The sequence below is a fragment of the Ahaetulla prasina genome, chromosome 1 (assembly GCF_028640845.1).
Source record: "Ahaetulla prasina isolate Xishuangbanna chromosome 1, ASM2864084v1, whole genome shotgun sequence".
Taxonomy (NCBI): domain Eukaryota; kingdom Metazoa; phylum Chordata; class Lepidosauria; order Squamata; family Colubridae; genus Ahaetulla; species Ahaetulla prasina.
Window position 1 is genome coordinate 230,571,286 of NC_080539.1, and position 26,278 is coordinate 230,597,563.

General features: G+C 37.8%; 1 protein-coding gene across 5 annotated transcripts in view; it reads right to left on the bottom strand.

The window, feature by feature from the left end:
* Positions 1-26,278, bottom strand: part of LYPD6B (LY6/PLAUR domain containing 6B) — a 108,484-nt gene that overhangs the window by 76,433 nt on the left and 5,773 nt on the right. For 2 of the 5 annotated variants that reach the window (XM_058193171.1, XM_058193180.1), the window contains exon 2: positions 430-577. The exons of 2 other annotated variants lie outside the window; for them this stretch is intronic. The gene's annotated coding sequence lies outside the window, so the exon portion shown is untranslated. Of the gene's footprint in view, positions 1-429; positions 578-19,527; positions 19,547-26,278 lie in introns of those variants that run through there. One more of the 5 variants, XM_058193214.1, reaches the window with a different exon arrangement.

A 26,278-nucleotide genomic window follows, 5' to 3' on the forward strand; every position in this document is an offset into this window, starting at 1 on the left:
GCGCCTGTGGTGGCTCGAGAGCTCTGCCAGCGAAAACGGAGCTCAGGAGCCCTCCTGAGCTCTGTTTTCGCTGGCAGAAGCACTGTGAGCCAGTCCTTCACAGTTTTCAGAACAATCCCGCAGGTGACACCTAAGCACCCTATGGGCCAGAACCGGCCCTTGGGCCTTGAGTTTGACATCACTGCCCTAAACTATGGTGAAGCTGAAGCAAAGTTGCAGCAACTTCAACACAGCCCAGCAGCACACTGCAAAGAGGCTTCTTTGTGCATTGCAGCTCAGGGATAACAAGAAGCCCCTGTGCCACAAGGCAATGCAGTGTGAAGCCTAGCCCCAGCCCAGCAAGGTGATGCAAAGGAGCTTCTAATGCTCTGAAAAGCCACAAATGGCCCAGTCCAGTCCTAGCCACAACTGCCCGAGGGCCCTACTGACCTGCACTCCATTGCCACAGCTGACCTTGGCTGTCTTCTTGTTCCCATTGTTGATAAGACATGCCTGGCCTGGCCCTTCGTGAAGTAGCTGCTGGCTAAGTGAAGCCATTTTCCCCAGGTCTCACAAGGAAACTGCTGTATATGTGACCCTGGAAAAAAAAGTTTCGTGGGGTCAGCAGCTGCCTCATGAAGGGCCAGTCCAGACATGCTTGGTCAATTGCAGGGGAAAGAAAACACGGAGGTCAGTGCAGGAGGCCAAAAGGACATCAGTGGAAGAGGGAATAAGCAGGTGAGGAAGTCTTAAGTGTGGGCAGGTAGCCAAGCATCCCAAATTTTGATCACATGACCATGGGGTACTACAATCACTATAACTTTGGGGACTGGCTCTCAGTCCATTTCTTCAGTGTTACCATAACTTCAAACAGTCACTGAACAGTCATAAGTTGGGAACTACTGTACTTCAGTTTTAGATATTTTTTTTAGGATTCTTGGAGACAAATAATTTGTCTCTCGGTACTTTCTCTAATTTTATCTTCAGTCAATTGCGGTTTGCATTTGGTTTGAAGGCCTGCTGCCTTCAGCAGGGTTTCATGATTTCGAGTTTGTAACTACATTCACAATAGGCTTTGCTTAGAATTTCTGACCAGAAAGTTAAAGCTTCTTTTTATTTTAGAAGAATTAATAATCAAACACAAAATTAGTAATTGCATGAGCTGACAGGGCATTGCAAGCTTCTGCTGTACAGCAAGATCAAATTCCTGCCCAAACATACACCTAATTTTGCAAGCAGTCAGGTATCAATGCCACATACCAACTCCTTCATTTTGTCAAATTGATGAAGTAGAAAACCTGGCTTTTTTGACATTTCCCCCAATTATCTGGCAGTATAGTAATTATCAGTCACCCAACCTGGCACTTTTATAAAGAAAATTGAAGGTACCCTCATCTTCACCTCCACTGTCAGAATTTCTATATTGTGTCATTCTAAATTCCCAAAGTTTCAATGAACTGAAAATTGCATTATATACTTCACTTTCATCTTTAAAAATAGAAAGGGACATTTAGACTTAATCACTTCAATCTTCTTCTATTAAAATATTTCTATAAATTTAAAGATTGAGGTGCTCCTGATAAAACTCTCTCAACACAGTTTCTGATAAAATCGTAATGGTTCATATTGATAAAAGTACATCAGAAAAAAATATTAAACCAGCAAAAATTAAAACAACACATAATGGCATTCATTAAACAAATATGGCTTGAAATGAGAATAATCTCCACATTTTCAGGAAGCCAATAATATAAAGGGCAAAACTGAATGTCTCTGAATCAATCACTACCTCTCATCCTAGGCAGATCTCAATTTATAACCAGTTGCTTAATAACTGTTTGAATTTACAACGGACCTTCCAAAGGTACTTATAACCATGTTCCAAAGCTCCAATGGTGACACCCCCCCATGGTCACATGATCCCATTTCAAGCACTTGATAACCAGCCCACATTTACAACTGTTTGCAGCTTTCCATGGTCACAGGACCACAATTTACAATGACTTGCTGAAAACCAGTGTTTACGTTCAGTTTTCAGCAAAATCGCCCATAGCAAACAATGGGTTCACTTAACCCCTGCAGATTGAATTAATGATCATGGTGATTCACTTAACAACGACCACAAAAAAGGTTGTAATGACCCCCTTTTCAATCATCACAACTTAAATGTAATAGGCACGAGTCCATTATGCCATATGTTGAGGACTATCTGTAAGTTTGTCAGGAGCATAAATCTAAGAAGAGGAAAACACTGGCACCAAAAAAGTTTTCTATTTTAGAAGCAAACAGAGAAAGATTTTAAGACTTCTTCCAAGCATGCAAGTTTGCACCCTCTACTAAATTAATGGTAAAGCAGTTTTAGTCAAAGGTCCTACATCATGGGAACATGGGGAAGATTACTATTTTATGCTATAGTCCATTTTAAATCAGAATATTCAACAGTATTTTCACTGTTAAAAACCACTCCCCACATTACCAAAATAATAATTACCCTAAACATATAGAGCATAGCTAAATTTGCTTTAATCTAGTGGGTGGAGATAGAAAAAAAGGCTCATCTGTGCCAATTCACAACTGCTTGTAAGCCTTTTGGGTGTTGTTCCCCCTCCATGATCCCCCTTTCTCACTCATGAAAATTATTACAAAATAGTAATAGAATTCTCCTTTAGGCTGAGCGTGCCTCTAATTGAAAATCTTAGGGTGATTTCTTAGGTACAGAGAAGAGGTGGAAAAACACTCCAATCCTCAAGATAAAAGAAGCAAGCATTTATTCTCTCCTATAAAAATGCAGGACACTAATCTGTAAATTAAAATCACACTGGGTCTAGAAATACTGTGCAAGAGTCTCAGCATGGATAACTCTATATTCTAGGCACATGCAATCAATATAATAAGGTTCTGAAATATTGCAGTGGTGTTTATACTCCTACTCAATTTTCCTCTCATCTGCCAAAACCAGGAAGGAAAAGTAATCAACCCCAATCTGGCACTCTCCAGGCTGGTTGCATTGCAGCTCCCTTCACTGCGGCCAGGTTGGGTGACATGCTGGCAAAGAATGCTGGGCCAGAGTTACAACCTAGTGCATTTGGAGATGATCTGTTTGGGAAGCCGGTGTAGGAAAATTAAATTAAGGAGGAAGGAAAAACACAGCTTTTAGGGCATTCAAGGGATGAAAGCAAATGGTTGTAATGGTTAGAGGTAACACTGAGAATTTTCATGCTTAAAAGATGAGAACGCTATTGTTGCTAACTTAGCTGAAACCCATGTTTGTTGAAACCCACATCTGGAATATTATTGAAACTCATATTTGCATAAAGATTTGAAGTTCATATAGAAGGTCCCAGCCAGGTTCAATGCCTTAGCTTCTCCAGCTGTAAAAAATCCCTGGCTGAAACAATAGACTACTATCAATCACTGTCAGCATAGAAATACAGAGGCAGACAAACTCTGTCAAAAAATATGTCTGGAATCCAGATGACAACAATGAACTTCGTAAGACATAACAAAAGTAGCAGCTTTTTTTAAATTTTTAAATAATCCTTTCATTCTTCCCAGCGAAGCTTCATGGCTCATGCTTTATTGATTTCTCCTGGGGAAATTTTCACATTTTTCTTCCTGAGCACAGACCTTTTTACCTGTCACTAAGGGTAGAATTCAGGTGTCCTTCAGAAAGATTAAACTCAGCACATTCAGTTGGCAGATGAATTTAGATAACACTATTTTCCTAAAAGGTGGTGTGCGTTTTTTATGGAGGTGTCAAGATTCCTCTGCTCTTGTCACTCATCCTTTCACAATAAGCATTCAATTCTCAGCTCTCTACTTGATCTTCATTTGAAGAAAAGTCTTCTTAAAGCATCATTAGCATATGTGTATTTATTGTTCTTTTATTAGTAAGTGTTATGTGCACTTAATAGGGCTTGGGGGAGAAACGTATCTTGACTAAAAGTACAGACCTTGTGAAGCTGAAAAATTTAAAAAAAATCAAGGAAGCTAGTAAGAGTATGACCTTCTTGCAGTATCATCCCTTGCTGATAAAAAGATGAGGGGTGAACCTAAGAGTAGTCCATAATAGCAATAAGGGTAGGTAACTCACTAGAGTAGAATGGGACATCCTCACTAGAGTAGATGTTCCCAAATAAAATCTAGAAGAACACATGGCAAATCATGTTTGTATTACAGCTAGCTTATGATTAATGCAAGCCCAAAGAATGTGGTATTTGACGTACTGCCAATTGTACAATGATGCCAGGACTCATTTAATGCAAACCCAAATTTTAAGTTTACATGAGGTTAGTACATGTGCAACTGTGGTTATGGGGTTACTGTTGGGGTTTCAGAGATTGGTACATTAATCTGCACTTGTTTTCTTCACTTATAAAAATGGACAGAAGGAAGATTCCTTATGAATACAAAAAAAAGTGCTCATGATATTACAGTAAAAATAAATATTTTTTTTTAAAAAAAAAGCAAGGACAGTTTTTCCCCGAATGCCATTACTCTGCTTAACAACTAATTCCCACAATACTGTCAAATAATTTACTAAGACTTTATTACTATTATTCTTCTCTTCCTTACTAGTATCTATCTCTTCCCACTTATTAGAATAGAATAGAATAGAATAGAATAGAATTTTTTATTGGCCAAGTGTGATTGGACACACAAGGAATTTGTCTTGGTGCATATGCTCTCAGTGTACATAAAAGAAAAGATACGTTCATCAAGGTACAACATTTACAACACAATTGATGGTCAATATATCAATATAAATCATAAGGATTGCCAGCAACAAGTTATAGTCATACAGTCATAAATGGAAAGAGATTGGTGATGGGAACTATGAGAGGATTAATAGTAGTGCAGATTCAGTAAATAGTTTGACAGTGTTGATGGAATTATTTGTTTAGCAGAGTGATGGCCTTCGGGAAAAAACTGTTCTTGTGTCTAGTTGTTCTAGTGTGCAGTGCTCTATAGCGTCGTTTTGAGGGTAGGAGTTGAAACAGTTTATGTCCAGGATGCGAGGGGTCTGTAAATATTTTCACGGCCCTCTTCTTGATTCGTGCAGCATACAGGTCCTCAATGGAAGGCAGGTTGGTAGCAATTCTTTTTTCTGCAGTTCTAATTATCCTCTGAAGTCTGTTTTTTTCTTGTTGGGTTGCAGAACCGAACCAGACAGTTATAGAGGTGCAAATGACAGACTCAATAATTCCTCTGCAGAACTGAATCAGCAGCTCCTTGGGCAGTTTGAGCTTACTGAATTGGCGCAGAAAGAACATTCTTTGTTGTCCTTTTTTAATGATGTTTTTGATGTTAGCTGTCCATTTTAGATCTTGCGATATGATAGAACCTAGAAATTTGAAGGTTTCTACTGTTGATACAGTGTTGTCTAGTATTGTGAGAGGTGGAAGTATGGAAGGGTTTCTCCTAAAGTCTACCACCATTTCTACGGTTTTGAGTGTGTTCAGTTCCAGATTGTTTTTTATTTATTTAATTTTTATTTATTTAATCATATTTTTATACTGCCCTATCTCCCAAGGGACTCAGGGCGGTTTACAGCCTATTAAAACACCAATACATAACTATAAATACAGAAATAAACACTAATTAAATAAACTTATTAGATAAGGCCGAATTAAAGTTTACAATTAAAATAATAAAATGTTGCTTGTATCTTTCAATTATATTGTTTTTATTTGTTTCCTAGTACGATTTGATAGCTTATTAGTAACCTTGACTATCACTAAGTGTTGTATCTTCTTATTCTTGATGAATGTATTTTGTTCTCCTTATGTACACTGAGAGCATATATACCTAAGGCAAATTCCTCGGGTATCCAATCACACTTGGCCAATAAAGAATTCTATTCTATTCTATTCTATTCTATTCTATTCTATTCTATTCTATTCTATTCTATTCTATTCTATTCTATTCTATTCTATTCTATTCTAAATGTGATGTAATTGAACACAATGAACATGGTCATAGCAACTCTAAAATAGGAGCAAATGTTGGAATGACTGAACCTACAATATGAAATACAGATAGTCCTGAACATATGACAATAATGGAGTCTGAAATTTCCATCATACATCATGATAGCAGTAAGTTGAGGCACCGTTTTTTCCTAGAAGTTGTAAAGTGAACACTGTAGTTGTGAAGCAAATGCTATTGTCATAAAGCGAACACCACAGTCATAAAGTGAGTCCATTCATTCCTATGAATATTTTTTTTTGCTGGAAACCAATAAAACACATCACATAAACAGATATGTGACTGCAGAATGCTGCATTGCTAGCCATAAAAGTAACTTGGTTGCCAAGCAACCAAAATGTGGTCATATGACCATGGAGCTTTTATTTGGTGTGTGTGTGTGTGTGTGTGTGTGTGTGTGTGTGTGTGTGTGTGTGTGTGTGTGAGAGAGAGAGAGAGAGAGAGAGAGAGAGAGAGAGAGAGACCTTTGGAATTAGATCATAAATACCTTTGGGGGGAGGTGTCTGTTGTAACTTCAAACAGTTGCTAAGAGATCAATCATTAACAAAGGACTACCTGTATTTAGAAAACTCTTGTTTTTATTTGTTACCTATAACTAGAACATTGTTAACAATAAATCTAAATTATTAGCAGTTTTTTTTAATCCTTTACTGTAATATTTTATTAATAAACACATAAAAAACATATGTTTAAATTTTTCATTACCTACTTTCACCAAGCTGGAACCAATTACCATATTTTATATATAACTTTAACTTTGAATAGTGAGATTTGAAATAATTGGAATAATGCAACCATGAATGTATCTTTTCTTTTATGTACACTAAGAGCATATGCACCAAGACAAATTCTTTGTGTGTCCAATCACACTTGGCCAATAAAAAAATTCTATTCTATTCTATGATCCAAACATCTGCATGTCTTTTCTGTGGTTACCCTTAATCTCTGGAACAATCTCTCCCACTCCATCCCTGTACCACTACAGGTAGTCCTTGACTTATGATCACAATTGTGCCCAAAATTTCTGTTGAGACATTTGTTAATTGAGTTTTACCCCATTTTACAACATTTACAACATTTACAACATTTCCTGCCACAATTCAGCCTTCCATCCTTTATAAGGTAGGTAAAATGAGGACCTAGATTGTTGGGGGGGCAATAAGTTGACTTTGTAAATATACAAATAGAATGAGACTATTGCCTTACACACTGTAAGCCGTCCTGAGTCTTTGGAGAAGGGTGGGATATAAATGTAAATAAATAAAATAAATAAATAAATAAATTGTAAAGTGAATCACTGCAGTTGTTAAGGTAGCAACTCCGTTGTTAAGTGAATCTGGTTTCTACATTGATTTTGCTTGTCAGAAAGTCGTAAGTCACATGACCCTAGAACACTGCAACTGTCATAAAAATGAACCAGTTGCCAAGCATCTGTGTTTTGATCACATGACCATGGGGATGCTGCAAAAGTTGTATCTGTGAAAAATGTCATAAGTCATTTTTTTCAGTGCTGTTGTAAGTTTGAACAGACACAAAATGAACTGTTGTAAATTGAGGGCTACCTGTATAGGTCAGGCCTCAACTCTGCTTGCCTTTATGAAAGCTAGTAAGTCCTGGCTTATCTCCTAGGCCAGGAATGTCCAACCTTGGCCACCTTAAGGGACCAGTTAGGAGTAGGATTCCCTCTTGATTTTGTTATGGTGGTTGTTCACTGTTTATATTTTGTATTTTATATTCATATATTGTACACATTCTAATGTACATAGGGTTTTATTTGCAGATTTATTGTTTGCTTTCATGCTATACACTGCTCTGGGTCACATTGTTTGAGGTGGGCAGCCTTATAAAATGAATGAATGAATGATGTTTGGATTAGTTTAGATCCCAGTGATGAGGCCACCAGGGTGGCAGCCATTCCTTTAACAATCAGGAAAGGATGCTGAACTTTTGCAAGTAATCTGAGATAATGATATGGTTGGTCTGGTCAGTCTGGCCCCGATAAAAAAATAAAAAAGAGTAGTTTCTCATTTCACGATGTCCTTGTACAATTGGAATATGGAATATGAGAAGACTGACAAAAGAAAAACTTGAAATCAAAGAAGAAATGCGGAGCTTGGAAATGAAATGTGCTAAATGTCCTGTTTCAGAAACAGATGAACTTTAATGGATCAAAATAGTCCACTTTAATTCAGATAATTTCTGTATGTGATATAGTACTCCAAGTGCAAGAGGCTATGAAATGTAATATTCAAAAGGAACCATGCTAAGTAAGCTCTCAGCTATGAACCAATGAATATAATAACATCTATTAGAATTAATGTTTAGAAATAGAGGAAATATGCACCCTTATTGCAGACACAAAGATGAAAGACACCAAGGATTCTACAATAAATTGTAAAAGGTGCTAATTGTAATATTTGAAATATAGTACTAACCAACCTGCAAGAGACAGATTAATAGACTTTTCTTAAAAGTATTCTTTGTTCTTTGTACATTATCCACATCAGCTTTGTTTTAAGAAACATCAACTCAGACCTGAAAGTCCCTGGATGAAGAACATCAGAATAAAATCAATTATATTATAGGAAACACAAGGGAAAGAAGTGTAATCTAATCAGTCAAAACATTTCCAGGCTGAAGCAAATATATGAGTTAGTTAGAATGGAGTTATCAGATATGGATTGCTAGTATGATGATCACTAGATGAAAGCAAAGAGTTAGTGTTTTACAACTTTTTCTTTCTATTTAGTCATGATTCAGTTGTTTGTAACCCAGATCTAGAAGCCCTTAGAAAATAAAAAAAGAGGTGTGTCACTAAGATTTCATCTGAAGAACATCCAATCAGAATAGAGTATGCTGTCCAGTAAAATCAATGGACCTTTAATATAGTACACTCATTCAGGTTAAAAAAAAAAAAGTAAGACCAAGGTTGAAATTTTTGGCCATAATTCAAAAAGTATCTTTGGCGCAAAAACACCACTACACATCACCCAAAATATACCATATCCACAGTGAAGCATGATGGTGACAGCATTATACTTTGGGGCTCTTCAGCTGGAACTGAGGCTTCAGTAAAAGCTGGGGGAGTGATGAACAGTTCCAAATATCGGTCAATTTTGGCAGAAAACCTTCAGGCCTCTGCTAAAATGCTAAAGATGAAGAGGGGTTTCACCTTTCAACACAACTCAAAGCATACCTCCAAATCAGCAAAAGTCTGGTTCAGGCGAACTGGTAGTAAAAAAAAAAAAAAGCTACTGGTTTGGGCAAACCGGTAGTTAAAAAAGCTACCAGTTCCTCCGAACCGGTATTTCCAATGATCAGCTGTGGCGCGGGGTTTAGCATTGCTAGAAAGCAGGAAATCCTGCTTTCTAGCAAAGCTAAACTGCGCTGCACAGCTGATCCCCCCCTGCTGTTCTACTTACCTTTCCAAGCCTCCTTTTAGTGCATGCGCATAGAGCGTGCATTTGGTGCGCACTGCATATGCATGCAGGGCATGTTTGGTGCATGGTTCACATGTGCGGCCAGCAAACCAGTAGCAAACCGGTTCAGATTTCACCACTGATCTGAATCCAATTGAAAATCTGTGGGCTGACCTGAAGAGGCTGTGCACAGGAGATACCCAGATTCGGAGCACTTTTGCAAGGAACAGCAGGCAAAGATTCCCAAGCCAAGATGTGACATGCTAATAGGCTCCTACCCCAAAAGACTGAATGCTGTCAAAACATCAAAAGGTGCTTCAATAAAGTATTAGTTTAAGGGTGTGTATACTTATGCAACCCCATTATCTTAGTTTTTTTATTCTTATTTTCCCCTTTAAAAGATTTCAGTTTGTTTGTCAATTGAATTGTACAGCTTATATGCTATATAAAAGATGGAGAAAATTCGTTGTTTTTTAATTGTATAAGATATGATATGGCCAATACTCTGTTCATAAACTATGTATGTGTGTAGGGGGGGAAATTAAAAAAAAATCAATAAAAACTTGTTTTAAAAAAAGATGGAGAAAATTCTGAAGTGATTTATTTTGGTCTGATTTTTTTACATCTCAAAAACCTGGCATTTTAAAAGGGGTGTGTAGAGTTTCTACATCCACTGTATATGCACTCTCCTGGCCTTCTAAAAATGAATTAAAACACAGCTTTGGTCCCTCATTTTACAATGGAATGGAACGGAACGGAACGGAACGGAACGGAACAGAACAGAACAGAACAGAACAGAACAGACTTTATTGGCCAAGTGTGATTGGACACACAAGGAATTTAAGGACCCAAAGGAGCACACAGTCATGAGTTTACTTTGAGCCCTGAGAGCCCTCCCTTCACCTTTTAAACTAATTTTTAACAGGATTTAAATCAACTTTGCCTCCTTCTAAATTTTTAATTTTTATAAGCTATTCTTATATTTTACCATTTCACTGTACAGTGCCCAGAGTTTCTCTCTGAGGGAGATGGGGAGATGTGAAAAGGAAATAAATGTTTTCTTTTAACATTTCTTTTAAAACTTTGTGAGTTGCTGAGAATTGTTATGGAGTCAGGTGGCTCCAAACTGAATTAATGATACAATAAATACATTCCATGGAAGAAATTATCTAGCTGGCCTTCAGTACAAGCTGTCATGATAATTAGGAAAAGATGGAAGAAGAAAGCCTTGAGCAACTAGAATGAATGACAGCTGAATGGTGATTTCAATATCAAGCAAAAAAGGACAAGGCGGCGATCTGAACACGAAAGTGAAGGATTTTTTTAAAACCATAGAAATCAAAGGAAAATTTACATCTAAAATAGGATTTGTCAACTCTTCTGAAAGAGTTCTGATGGAGGAAAATAAGATTAAGGGGAGAAGGAAAAACATCACTGAATTCTAGTAAAAATGACATCCTGGAATGAAAGAAACATTCATATAGACAAAATACATTCAGGAACAAACTCTACTAAAACAATAAGCCAGTTGTCAACTATAAAAGTACTAAGCATATATGAACACTGGATTGCAGAAGAGAGATAAAATGCTAATAATTCCTTGCCAATATATACAATAACAAGACTTTTTAACCAAGAGATTGGAAAAGGTTGGTATACAAGTAGCCCTTGATTTACACAACCACAATTGAGTCCAAAATTTCTTTGATAAACAAGACAGTTGTTAAGTGAGTTTTGCCCCATTTTATGACCTTTCGCACACAGTTATTAAGTCAATCGTTTAAGTTGTTAAGTTAGTAACACAGATGTTAAATGAAGTTCGCTTCCTCATTGACTTTGCTTGTCAAAAGGTAGCCAAAGGTGAACAACCAAGCTCTGAGAACACCCTGGACTTCACAGTTTAACCCTGAGCTACATAGAGTCTCTTCTCTTGGATACCTATACTGAAAAGGCAAAAAAAATATGCAAATTATTGAAGCACTATACCACTACTCATACAAGTAAAGGATTGTTTGTATTCATACAAAGACTAAAACCACATATAGAAAGGGAAATGCTACAGAAAAGGCAGAGGGAAACCAAATCAGATCAGTAATATAAAATAGAGCAGGAGGATGTAAAAAAGGTTTTACTTTACTTTATGGACTACAGCAAGATCTTTAATTGCATAAATCATGCCAGAACATAGAACATGTTAATGTTAGTTAGGGTTACTAGATCTGGCCTCCAAACTATATAGCCACCCATTTCGCAAAACATGAATCGCGTCCCTTAAAATAGATCTTTTAAAATAAAGTTTCCTAAATAAACCTGCTGGTTGGCCACTTAGAAAAGTGTTGCTGCAGCCACGCTAACACCAGGAAACTTTCCCTTTTGCAGTATAGCGACCCCGCTTCCTATTCAGATGCAAATCTACGAATTGCCTAGGACAGGGGTGTCCAAACTTGGTCCCTTTAAGACTTTTGGACTTCAACTCCCAGAGTTCCTCAGCCAGCTTTGCTGGCTGAGGACTCTGAGTTGAAGTCCAAAAGTCTTAAAAACAGAGAAGATCTCTTTGTTATTCATCAGGTGATTAAATACTGTATTTGTTTCTGTCCATCCTGGAGAGTTTACAAAAGGTTCTACCAAAGAGTGTCAAATGCTTTCTGATCAAGCCTAACATCTAACTTAACAGAACACAGCCACTTCTATGACAAATAGTCTTGTACAGTGTACACACAGGCAAGATTTTGCAAGCCTGAACAGCAGGATGTGATGTGATGTCATGTGAACTAATTCTAGAAGCTGAATATAAATTTCAGGAATGGCATTTCTAAGAAAAAACAAACAGATCCCACACAGCAGGTTGCGTCAGTGTGTTAAAACTCACAGGTAGCCCTCACTTACTGACTGACTCATTTAGCGACATTTCAAAATTACAATGTAAAAATTACAACAAGTGGTCAAAATTGGCAACGCTATATCGAATCCTGTTCCTGTCAAAAGTGGCGTTCCCCAAGGTAGTGTTCTTGGACCAATACTCTTCATACTATACATAAATGATCTCTGTGACTTAATATCAAGTTATTGTGTTCTCTTTGCTGACGATGTCAAACTATTTAATACCACTAATAATACTTCTACCCTTCAAGAAGACCTCGACTTAATTTCTAATTGGTCTAAAACTTGGCAACTCCAAATCTCAACCAGCAAATGCTCAGTCTTACATATTGGAAAAAAGAACCCCAACATCAAGTACAAACTGGATGGACATTACCTAACTGACGACCCCCACCCTGTCAAAGATCTTGGAGTTCTCATATCAAATGACCTTAATGCCAAAGCCCATTGCAACTACATAGCAAAAAAGGCCCTAAGAGTTGTAAACCTAATTTTACGCAGCTTCTTTTCAAAAAACTCTACACTATTAACTAGAGCATACAAAACATTTGCCAGACCTATTCTTGAATGCAGCTCATCTGTCTGGAACCCATACCACATCTCTGACATAAACACAATAGAACGAGTCCAGAAATATTTTACTAGAAGAGTTCTTCACTCCTCCGAAAACAACAAAATACCTTATACCAACAGACTTGAAATCCTGGGATTAGAAAATTACAACAAGTGGTCAAAATTGGCAACGCTATATCGAATCCTGTTCCTGTCAAAAGTGGCGTTCCCCAAGGTAGTGTTCTTGGACCAATACTCTTCATACTATACATAAATGATCTCTGTGACTTAATATCAAGTTATTGTGTTCTCTTTGCTGACGATGTCAAACTATTTAATACCACTAATAATACTTCTACCCTTCAAGAAGACCTCGACTTAATTTCTAATTGGTCTAAAACTTGGCAACTCCAAATCTCAACCTGCAAATGCTCAGTCTTACATATTGGAAAAAAGAACCCCAACATCAAGTACAAACTGGATGGACATTACCTAACTGACGACCCCCACCCTGTCAAAGATCTTGGAGTTCTCATATCAAATGACCTTAATGCCAAAGCCCACTGCAACTACATAGCAAAAAAGGCCCTAAGAGTTGTAAACCTAATTTTACGCAGCTTCTTTTCAAAAAACTCTACACTATTAACTAGAGCATACAAAACATTTGCCAGACCTATTCTTTTTTTTTTTTTTTTTTTTTTCAGGTATGGTAAATTTTCATTTTTCTTATACATTTTATTATTTAAATTGGCCATAATTAAAATTTACAACTCCGTCAACTTCGACATGACCTGTGTTTAACACACAAAATCATCTATTGCAATATCCTTCCTATAAAAGACTACTTCAGCTTCAATCGCAATATTACAAGAGCAAAAAATAGATTCAAGCTAAATGTCAATCGCTTCAAACTTGATTGCAGAAAATATGACTTCTGTAACAGAGTTGTTAATGCTTGGAACTCATTACCTGACTCCATAGTCTCTACTCAAAATCCCAAAATCTTCAACCAAAAGCTGTCTACTATTGACCTCACCCCATTCCTGAGAGGACTATAAGGGGCGTGCATAAGAGCACAAATGTGCCTACCGTTCCTGTCCTATTGTTCCCTTCATTATATCCAATTAATATAGTTGATGCATAATTTTAATTATATATATATATATATATATATAGGTCTTTGGTTGTTCGGGTTTTCTCCCGTGTAAAATTGGAAATGTCTTGGCGACGTTTCGACGAAGTCTCATTCGTCATCTTCAGGCTTCAATCGCAATATTACAAGAGCAAAAATAGATTCAAGCTAAATGTCAATCGCTTCAAACTTGATTGCAGAAAATATGACTTCTGTAACAGAGTTGTTAATGCTTGGAACTCATTACCTGACTCCATAGTCTCTACTCAAAATCCCAAAATCTTCAACTAAAAGCTGTCTACTATTGACCTCACCCCATTCCTGAGGGGACTATAAGGCGTGCATAAGAGCACAAAGGTGCCTACCATTCCTGTCCTATTGTTCCCTTCATTATATCCAATTAATATAGTTGATGCATAATTTTAATTATATATATATATATATATATATATATATATATATATATATATATATATATATATATATATATATACCGTATATACTCGAATATAAGCCGATCCGAGTATAAGCCGAGGTCCCCAATTTTACCCCAAAAACTGGGGTAAACTGGGGACTCGAGTATAAGCCGAGGGTGGGAAATGAGGCACCTACGGTTGAAACCCTCCTCCCCCAGCGGAGAAGGCTGGCGGCTCCCCCGCCCCCCCCCCTCACTGCACCGGCAGGGCTTCCGTCCGGTAAAATGTGAAAAAAAGAAAAAAAAAAAACTCGAGTATAAGCCGTATATACTCGAGTATAAGCCGAGGGGCTTAAAAAAAAAAAAACTCGAGTATAAGCCGTATAGACCCGAGTATAAGCCGAGGGGACGTTTTTCAGCACAAAAAATGTGCTGAAAAACTCGGCTTATACTCGAGTATATACGGTATATATTCTTCAAGATATGCTGTTTTATCTATGACATTTGTTTGTGTATACTGTTGTGACAAAAATAAATAAAACAAACAAACAAACCCCAACCCTGTGAGCAATCCTCACATTTATGACTGTGGCAGCATCCTGCAGACATACGATCAAAATTTAGGCACTTTGCAACTGGCTTGCAACAAGCAGAGTTTGTGGAGAATGTGAAAGGACAATCATATGAATCACTTAATGTCAGTGGTGACTCGCTTAACAACCAAATGGGTAGTGATGTCATAGCCCCACTGGAGTCACATAATTTTCTACTTGGCAACCGCAGCACCTGCCAACGAAGTTGCTGATCCCAATTACGGTTGCTAAGCAAGGACTACCTCAGGTTGTTTTTTTTAAAAATGCATAAATAAATAAATGCATAAAGCTTTGCATTACATGTAGTCCTTGCTTTTCGACGGCAATTGTTCTGTTGTTAACTGAACCCCATGGTCGTTAGGCAATTGCCTGTAGCGTCCTGCAACTGAAATCAAGGGGCAAGCTGGAATTGCATGTGGCAGACTGCAGGCTCCCTGAATGGGAGAGGGAGGGAGGAAGTGGGTGGAGGAGGGTCAGGGAAGGTGTGCAAGAAGTCCAGTATGAGGATGTATGCAAGGGCTGAGAGAGGTTTGGGGAGATATGCAAGTGTGCAAGGGGGTATATCAGAGACATTGGGCAGATCAGGGAGGATGCACAAGAATCTAGGTTGAGGAGGTTGTGAAAGGGTGTTCGAGGATACAAGAAGTGTGTGAAAGGTATTGCACAGGGTGGATATATGTGCCATGCAGGTCCGAAAGGGTGTACTGGGCAGGTTGGGGAGGTTGCACAAGAGTATGCAGAGATGTGGAGGAGGGTGTGGTGAGATACCGTGTGAATTGGGGAAAGTGTGCAAAAGGCGCCTCATAAGTAGGAGAGGGTACGAAGGGAAGGATTTTCATTCTTTTTAGATTACCGTATATACTCGAATATAAGCCGATCCGAGTATAAGCCGAGGTCCCCAATTTTACCCCAAAAACTGGGGTAAACTGGGGACTCGAGTATAAGCCGAGGGTGGGAAATGAGGCACCTACGGTTGAAACCCTCCTCCTCAGCTGAGAAGGCTGGCTCCCCGCCCGCCTCTCACTGCACGGGCAGGGCTTCCGCCCGGTAAAATGTGAAAAAAAGAAAAAAAAAAAACTCGAGTATAAGCCGTATATACTCGAGTATAAGCCGAGGGGCTTTAAAAAAAAACTGAGTATAAGCCGTATAGACCAGTATAAGAGGAAGTTTTCAGCACAAAAGCGTGCTGAAAAACTCTGATAATTAGTAACAAAAAGATAAAAGAGCAAAACACAAAAATAATGATGATGGTGATACATTGTCAAAGAGACGGGATTTTTTAATTAAAAGATGGTTTAACAAAAAAAGTGAAATATGGCAAAGGGTGTGAAAGGGATGTGTGAGAGGTGCCCGTTGGACCAGGGACAATCGGACAGGCTATGCAAGGAGTTGCTATGCACGTCAGTGAGGGTTTAAGAGGTATGGTGTAGGTCAGGAAAGGTGCAAAGAGGTACAGAAGGGTGTGAGAGTGCAAGGAAGTGCACAAATGGCCAACACATTGCATGAGTGGAGAAGGATTGGGGAAGGTGTGTAGGTGGGTGGAGATTTGCCCAAAAAACTTGCAACCCTTCCCTGTCAACTTCTCCACTGACTTAGTGAAGAACAGGCAGGGAAGGTTGCTAATGATGATCCCATGACTGTTGTAACCATCATTCGTTCAGTGCCATCGTAACTTAGAATGATCATCAACTGAATAGTTGCAGGTCGAGGATTACCTGTACATACGATACAGATGAATGATATAGTGAAAGCAACTCCAGGTTTTCCATTACTGTTTAATATGTTTCTAACTGAAACATATTAAACAGTAAATACACATAAACAATGCTAAATACACATAAATGCTAAATACACATAAACAAAACAGAGTCTTAAATTGCATATTCATTGCAATTATTAGGAGAATAAAGCAAGATTTTCAAAGCAGAGGGATATACTAGATGAGAATTGCATATTTGTGTTCTGCTCTAGGATTAATTCATAATGTACAATACTACTATATGCTGTACATGCATACATAGATAATAAAAAGCACACAAAACACAAATGATGCAGTTGCCCATGAAAATTCAAATTACAGATGAATAGGAAAATTGAGTTGGAAAGCTTTGTTAAATAAGTATTGATTCATTACGCTGTTATTTTGTCCAACAAATATTTTTTTTGTGAATGGATTACAAAAATATCTAAAGAGATTTTAAAAATATAAAGAGTACAATAATAAATATCACAAACTATATAAAGATGCCTGGAGAAAAGCCTTATTTTATTTATAATCATAAATGTAGCTGTCTGGGCAACAGGAATGTTTGCCTGAGGGTATCAGTCTATAAATGGTGCCCCACCATTGAGAAAGATCTCTTCCTTGAAGGCACCTGTTTAACTTCGTTTTGTTGCCATGCCTCAAGGAGAACCTTCAAAGAGGTTGAAGTGTTCTGGGAAAATACACAGTAGAACTATGACCTCAGCTGAGAAAACCAGACCAAAAGGGTATCATTATATCAAAAGTTACTAAAGTCTAAAAGAATTTTTTTAAAAAAAAGTGCACTCTTTTTTTTCTCTTTTAGCAAAGATAAAGAAAGAGAGTGCCATTTAAAAAAAATCTTTTAGACTTTAGTAACTTGATATAATTTTAGCAAAGGTCGTCTCAAAGGGTTATCAAGGCAGTTCTGCTTCAAAAACAGGTACAAAGCTCCCAAAAATGAATTGTACCCCCCCAAAAAATGAGGGGTCCTTGGTGCTCTCTGAGCTTTCTTGCAGACATTTCATTACTGAAGCTAGGTAACATCATGATGATGATGAAATGAATGAAACCATTAGCAAGAAAACAACCAAACTCAGAGACCAACCACCAAGGACTCCTCCTTTCAACCCTGAGCTGCAAATAAACTCCTTTAATAGTATCCAAAAGTGCCTAAACTGGTTAGCAACCATTCTTATTCAAGAACATGGTTATTAACAGCGACCTTCTAGTTTCTATTACTTTTGAGTCTAAGTGAAGTTTCTTCAGGACTGGCTTTTTGAAAGAGGTACTTTTTTGGGAAAAAGGAGAGAATAACCCTCATAATCTTTTGAGATGCATGATATAGTATACACTCCATGTAATTTACCAGGAAGATTCTATAATTGTATGCAGGATCCCTTGATGGCATGTTTAAAAACACTTTGTTTTTCTCTCTGCTTCCTCTCTTGTGAATCTATAACCCTGGACCCTAATATTGTGCCTGGTTGTTTCTGGAAATGACAGGTGTGCCACTTAGTCTTTTAATGATTGAGTATACAGCTGGTCCTCAACTTACGGAATTTTTTTAGTGACAATTCAAAATTACAATGGCGCTGAAAAAAAGAGACTACAAGTCCATGCATAAATGACTATCACAGAACCCTCAGGATCACATAATTAAAATTCCGGCATTGGCACTCAGCATATATTTGCAACAGCTGCAGCCTCTGGAATGATATGAAGCCTCTGGGATTTGCAAAGTCAATGGGGAAAGCTGGATTCGCTTAACAAGTACATGATTCACTTAATAATGCAGTGATTTAATTAACAACCATGGCAAAAAAAGTTGTAAAATCAGGGGCAATTTACTGAAGAACAACCATTGCTAGGCAATAGAAATTCTCGTCATAAATGGAAGACTACCAGTTTTAGAAATGTTTTATGGAAGGAGGAAGAGCAGAAACTTGGACTTTCCAATGTCATGTTGAGATTATTTGGATGTTGCCCTTGCGATGGGTCAAACCCAAAATCTTTGTAACTACTCTCACAATCAGGGGTGAAATCCAGCAGGTTCTGGAGAACCAGTAGCAGAAATTTTGAATAGTTCGGAGAACCGGCAAATGCCACCTCTGGCTGATGCCAGAGTGGGGTGGGAATGGAGATTTTGCAGTATCCTTCCCCTGTAGTGGGGTGGGAATGGAGATTTTGCAGTATCCTTCCCCTGCCATGCCCACCAAGCTATGCCCACCAAGTCACACCATGCCCACCAAGCCACGCCCACTGAACCGGTAGTAAAAAAAAATTGGATTTCACCACTGCTCACAATCTGTACACATTTTTCACCTGTGCTCTTTACTTTGGAGATGTTATCCAAGTCTGTTTAATAATAAATGTATTCCAAGAAGCTGATAGGGCAAACGTGTGTAAGTTATGTTGGCATGAAGAATACAGCAGATGTTCTATGGCATGTTGAGGGCCACATTCTGTAAGTGGACAGAGCTGTGACTGAACTTTGTGGGACTCTAAAGGGCTTTACGGGGAAGAAGAGCATGTAGACCAGGGATGTCAAACTCGTGTCATCACGGCGGCATCACATGACATATCAGGACTTTTTCCCCCTTCACTAAGGGAGCGGGGCCAGCATGTGATACATCTGGCCCATGGTCCGCGAGTCTGACACCCCTGACCTAGACTATCTGCAATGTTTAAGGAATTCATTTTGCTCCTTAAATGCCAACAAAATCTTCCCAAAAGGGAGGCTGAACTATTTAATACTATCTATTCTGGAGGCTGCTGAAGGAATACTGGTGGGTTATATGCAATCCTTTAGGTGACATTTTTTGTACCTCTTTTGTATAACGTTTCATTCATGAATTTATTGTCAAAAAGCAAAGTAACATGCAGGTGTTAAACTCTTCTCAGACAGATGTGAACCTAGAAAGATCAAGGAAAGGAGAAACAGGAATTAACAGAAATTGTTTTTTATTTTATTTATTTATTTTGTCACACAGTATATATAAGCATAAGCATGAAATAACTATACAATATATAAGCATATATATAAGTATGTGTATGTAATAACTATATTAATTGGATATAACGAAAGGAAACAATAGGACAGGAACGGTAGGCACCCTTGTGCTCTTATGCACGCCCCTTACAGACCTCTTAGGAATGGGGTGAGGTCAATAGTAGACAGTTTTTGGTTGAAGCTTTGGGGATTTTGGGAAGAGACCACTGAGTCAGGTAGTGAATTCCAAGTATAAATTGCTTACCTACACTCATTTTGTATTCCTTGTGTAACAATAGTAGACAATTTGCTTGATTAGCAATGTTTTAAGTCCCTGGAACATTACAATCCATGTGCCGTTCAAAAGTGACCCAGATGAATTTATAGTGTTAACTGTATTTGAATTATTCTGTCTTATTACTATTTATTACTATTACTATAATAAGTCTCCTTATCAAATCTCTTTATGCCCATCTTTGCCATCAGATTATTAGATTCTCCTTATTTATGAGTGTCAAAATATGCTTAATTTTTTCCGAAGAAAGAGACTAAACCAACTTTAATCAACGTATTTGTATTTTGCCTTGTTTATAAGCCATTACCCCTGTTTATAACCATATATCAGATGGGAACCAGTCATTAAATGAAATGTCCTGATTTCCTGTAGAAAACATAACAGTTGCATTAAAATCGCAGTGCTTCTTGAAATCTGAGATTACTCAACTAATGTATCTCTGTCAAAATGTTATCACTGAGGTTTTGCACAAATTATGATACATTTCAGTTTGTGTACAATCAGATGAACAGTAACATATATCAGGTTTCATTGATATATTTGAGCGGAACTGCAAACTGCCAAAGAAGTAGTCACCCCAATCTTTTTAAAATTTAATACTGACAAGAACTAGACATTTATAGTTATAAATAACTTCAAAATGAAAAGTTGCACCCGAATCACACATACACGGTGCAGACTGTTCAGAAAGGCTTTAGACTGTTCAACACATAGTGGCAGTATGTACAGTGCAAGTAGGAACAGCACAGATTGAATGGCACAGCCAAGTGATTGGCATTGTATGCACAAATATCTGCACAGAATATGCACTAAACTTTCCCATGTCAAATGGGAGATCTCACAGAAAGTCGTGCAGAACAAGAGGGCTAAAATTCTTTGGGACTTCCAGATCCAGATGGAAAGGCAGGTACTGGCCAATCCACCAGACCTTATGGTAGTAGACAAGGATCAGAAAATAGCAGTGGTGATAGATGTAGCAAGTGACAGCAACATCCGGAAGAAGGAGTATAGAAAGCTGGAAACACACCAGGACCTGAAGGAGAAAATAGAGGTGATATAGAAAATCATGGCCAAAGTGGTCCCAGTGGTGATCCCACTTGAGGCTGTGATTCCTAAGCTGGGAGAGTGGCTCCAACAGATCCCAGGAACCACATCAGCACTCTCTGTCCAGAAGAGTCCAGTGCTAGGAAAACCTCAGGAGAAAGTATTGTTCTGGTAATGTATTGAAACAAATACCTGCCAAAATGTAGACTAGACTTAAACATGGTTCAATAATATGATTTATTTATTTTTATTTATTTAATTTTTAAATGAAATCTTACTAAGTTTATTTGACCTCCATTCTCTCAAAATTTGTAAAATCCATAGAAGCATATCTTTCATTATCTTTGTAGCTATTTTATACTTTTTTCCCCAAAAAATTACCCCACCTTTATTATTTTTATAAATGACTCGAAGTGGTAGACACACTTTCCTGCTCCTATTTTTCCCATAACAACAACCCGGTGAGGTGACGTGACTTGAGAAAAAGTGACTGGCCCAAAGTCCCCCAGTGAGCTTTTGTGACAAAAGAAGGACTAGAATTGTTTGGTTTCTAGCTTGCTATCTTAACCACTACACCTAACTGGTCTCATTTTAAACTGTGTTTTTGTTTTTTGTCAGTCATCTTGAAGAGAAAAAGCAGCCTATAAATCAAATTTAAAATATATCAGGCCAGACCCTGTTAAATATATGCTAATTCATTTGATAACCCTAGCCCACATGATAGTATTGCTAATAACTACATAATTATAATTACAATTAAATGTAATTATGGTTGTGCAAAGATGTGATCTCTTTAAAGATTTAATTTCACATGCTAGTAAAATAATGCTCAGGATCATCCAACACAGATTGAAGGCTCCATGGAAAGGGAGATGCCAGATGTTCAAGGTGGTTTTAGAAAAGGCAAAGGAATAAAAGAAAATACTGTTGATGCTTGCTGGATAATCATGAAAGCCAAAGAATACAAAAAAGAAATCTGTACATCAGAGGTGGGTTTCAGCAGGTTCTGACCAGTTCTGGAGAACCAGTAGCAGAATTTTTTAGTAGTTCAGCAAATCAGTAGTAAAAATTCTGAGTGGCCCCACTCCCATCTATTGTCTGCCTCCCAAGTCCCAGCTGATTGGGACAAAATGGGGATTTTGCAGTAACCTTCCCCTGGATTGGAGAGGGAATGGAGATTTTACAGTATCCTTCCCCTGCCACGCCCACCAAGCCATACCACGCCCACCAAGCCATAGTCACAGAACCGGTAGTAAAAAAATTTGAAACCCATCACTGCGGTACATGCTTCATTGATTACAGAAAGGCCTTTGATTCCATTGACCATGACAAGTTGTGGAATATCCTTAGAGAAATGGGAATCTTGGATCATCTCATTGTTCTCATGCAGCACCTACACAAAGGACAGAAAGCCGTAGTCCAACTCTACAGACAGAAGTTAGCAAAGGTGTGAGAGAAGGCTCTATATGCTGTTGTTTGTTCAATTTATATACAGTATTGGTTATTTATTGAGGAAAACTGTTTTGAAAAAAAATCTGGTGTGATTTTAAAATTGGAAGAAGAAATAAAGATAGTCTAGAGCAGTGGTTCTCAAAGTTTATAATGCTGCGACCCCTTTAATACAATTCCCCACGAAGTGGCGACCCCAACCGCAGAAGGGGAAAAAAAGCGGCAAACTGTTTTTTTTAATTTATTGCGCCTGAAGCTGTATTGGCTAGCGATCTGAACTGCTTGCGATTACCTTGAGGACGGAGGCATTAAAGTGGAGACTCCTCCCCTATTAAGTTTATTGCGCCTGAAGGCAGATTAGGCTAGCGATTGGGAGTGATTGCAGCTGGCTTGAGAGGAAGACATCAAAGCAAAGATTTCTCTGTTTTTTAATTCATCGCGCCTAAAGCCGAATTCAGCTAGCGATTTGAAGAGCCTGCAGCTGGCTTGTGGAGTCAACCATTGGAGCGTGATTCTTCGACTCACAAGTATAGTTCCCATATTTCCGATGGTCTTAGGCAACCCCTGGCAAATCGTCATTCGACCCCCAACGGGATCGCGACCCACAGGTTGAGAACCGCTGGTCTAGAGAATGTGGATGACACTAATTTGACGACCAAAGATGCAAGTGATATGGAAGTTCTAGTAATGTAAATCAAGAAGCACAGACTAGGATTAAATATAAATAAAACCAAACAACAGTTTGATAAGTAGTTCAGCAACCAGACCCAGATTGACAATACAGTTACTAAAGTAATAAATAGCTTCTGCCTTTTTAAAATCAGTTATCAATGGTAAAGGAACCAGTCATCAAGAAATATCCTACAGACCAACTCTTCATAGAAGAGCCATGAAGGCCTTGGAAAAGATATTCAGATGCCAAGATGTACCTATACCTACAAAATCCAGAATGATGCAGGCAGGTAGTGGTTTTTTTTCTACTGAAATGAAAGCTGAATTTTGAGGAAACAGGATAGAAAGACTATTGATGTTTTTGAACTTGTGGTGAAGAAAACGAATGAAAATACCATGGATAGCTAAGAAAGCAAACAAATGAACAGGAAAAATCAGTCCAGACTTTTCACTGGAGGCACAGATGACCAGGATGAAGTTATCATATTTGACTATGATGACTCAATTCCCTTGAGAAGTCCATAATGCTGAGAAAGGCAGAAGAAAACATAAGATGATGACCAACAGCAAAGTGGAAGGATTTGATAATAATAGTACTAGTACTAGTACTACTACTACTACTACTAGTAGTAGTAGTAATAATAATAATAATAATAATAATAATAATAATAATAATAATAATAATAATAATAATAATAATAATAATAATAATAATAAAGGTGATATAGCAATGGGCGCCCTATTGGAAGACTTGAAGTGTGAAGGAGAGTTCATCCCAGAGAAGGTGTATTTTGGTGCTTGCTAGGAGTCAACACTGATGTGATGGCACATAATCAAATTAAATATTTGATAGGGCACTACAATCTGATTTAAGCAAATAGACACTTAGTATTTATTCAAGATTCAGTCCAGCCAAGATTCAATAAAACCATTTCTGGGGCACTTACTACATGGCTGCACTTTAGTTGGCATTTCTCTCTTGGTTTGTTTACTTGGTTCTGTGTTTTTTGCTTAATCAACATGCTGCATTGAATTGTTCCTTTGATCTGACATGATAAGGCTCCAAAAAGTGATGCTGTTTCACAAAGACCGAATACTAATTACATACCCAGGTACAAGGTTGACACCCAGGAGATAAACTACGGATGCACTTCTAATGAAGGCTGGGATTCAAATCACTACTTTTGGCACAAAGTTTTTCATGTGCCTTGGGGAAATTTTTAATATTCTTCTTTGACATCATTTTGTCTCTTTTTCAGACACATACCATTTATTTTCCCTATCATAATTTCTAAAACTCCAGTTTCAATGGCAGATTTTCTATGCGACATAAGGGAAGGATGTAAATAGAAATGCATAATATTGGGATCCTGGCCAAAGCATTTTATCAAGTAAACCAAAACAAAGGCATGAGATTGTAAAATGGTATTTCCTTGTGGGAATCAAGAAGGAACTCATTTTCAGAAGGATTGATTTTGAGATAAGTATTTCTCCAGTACTGTATAAAATACTTGCAATGTATCTTCCCGCATCCAGATGTTACTTTGCTCATCTATCATATTTGATTTATAGTTTGCCTTCAGGATTTTTGTTTCAAAATTTAATGATCATCTTAATAAGTGTATGAGTCACTTTCAAATGCAGAGACAATCCACTCCTTCATACAATTCATGAATTTCATGTGTTCAATCCTAAACATCTGATAAAGCTGGTCCCTTCCAGGTTTTCATGCTCCCAGAAGGAATGTTAACATTTCCTTTTCATTAACTAAGAAGATTTACTTCTAATTTGACACTTTGAAGTAACTTGTTTTGATTTATGCAGAGCAGATGCTCCTGTAGAGTCTTTAAAAAAACTGCTGAGCTTGAAAGACTAATGGGTAGACATCTCTAAGGGATCTTATTCAACCAACATACTGTATGTGTCTTAAAGGATGGAGAAAATAACCAAATCAAACACCATAGGTTTCAGAAATCATAGTATAGTCGAGATGTATCATAAATTGGTATGATTTTCTGTTTTCTTTTTCATTATAATGGGCAATTGATTGGGCTTTAATATAAACCATGGCCAGCATGATGCATAAATCAGCCAATTCCAGAAGCTGTGCTCCAGAGGTTTTCTTTCTTGAGCCACCTTTGGCTCTATTTGTTTCTGTTGCTTTTTGTCCACTGAAGTAAAAAACTCACTAACTGGAAGTATGAGGGGATCATCATGAATATATCCAAAGTTTAACTTCTGCCATTATATTTAACTGCATTTTTAAATGATCCAATGGTTATTTCAAATACTGAATTATTATCCAATGGTGCCTTTCTTCAAACATAGGATCAGAGGCAATTGCTTCCTTATAAAAACAAAAAACAAAACCAGCCAGTTTGATCTAAACTATGAGTTCAAGTCCCATCTTAGCCATGAAAGCCAGCTGGCTGATTTGGGGACCAGTCACTCTCATTTGGCCCAACCCACTTCACAGGGTTGTTGTGAGGAAATCTTTGCCACCTTCAGTTACTGGTAAAAATAATAAAGGTGGTATGCAAATTTAATAAATATGAAAACAATGTGAGTCTTTCCAGTATCAGATAAAATTGATAAAAGAAGGCAAAAAGGATAACAGATCTTTGAAGGGATCCACTTAACCTTGCTGTAAATTTCCTCAGAGATTCAGTAGAATATCCAGTACGGTTCGTTAAACATATCAAAAAGTCTCTTTTTTTAGTCATTGGCACTAAAAAAAAGTAATAACCAAGGACAGGTTTTGTGGAAGAATAGGGAAAGTGTCTTTTTGGGGTACATCCTTCAGATCTGAGTTGAACAGAAGTATATTTTACATTATTATTTTTTACTTTATACTTCAAGTAAGCAAATGAAATAGAGTTCTCTTCTTTTGGAGGGGGGGGCTGTTTCCCTAAATAAAATATTAGTGCTAAAATGATAGCTTTAAGTCTAAATTTGCTATAACATCTCAGATCAGTATTTGGTCAAGAGCAGAGGTGCTTTTCAGCCGGTTTGGACCAGTTCACCTGAATCGGAGCGTAAATCGCAGGTGGCCCGCCCCACCCACCCACCTCAACTCTATGCCATCCTATTTAGGCACATTTTTTGAGGCTGGGCGCATGCGCGGAAA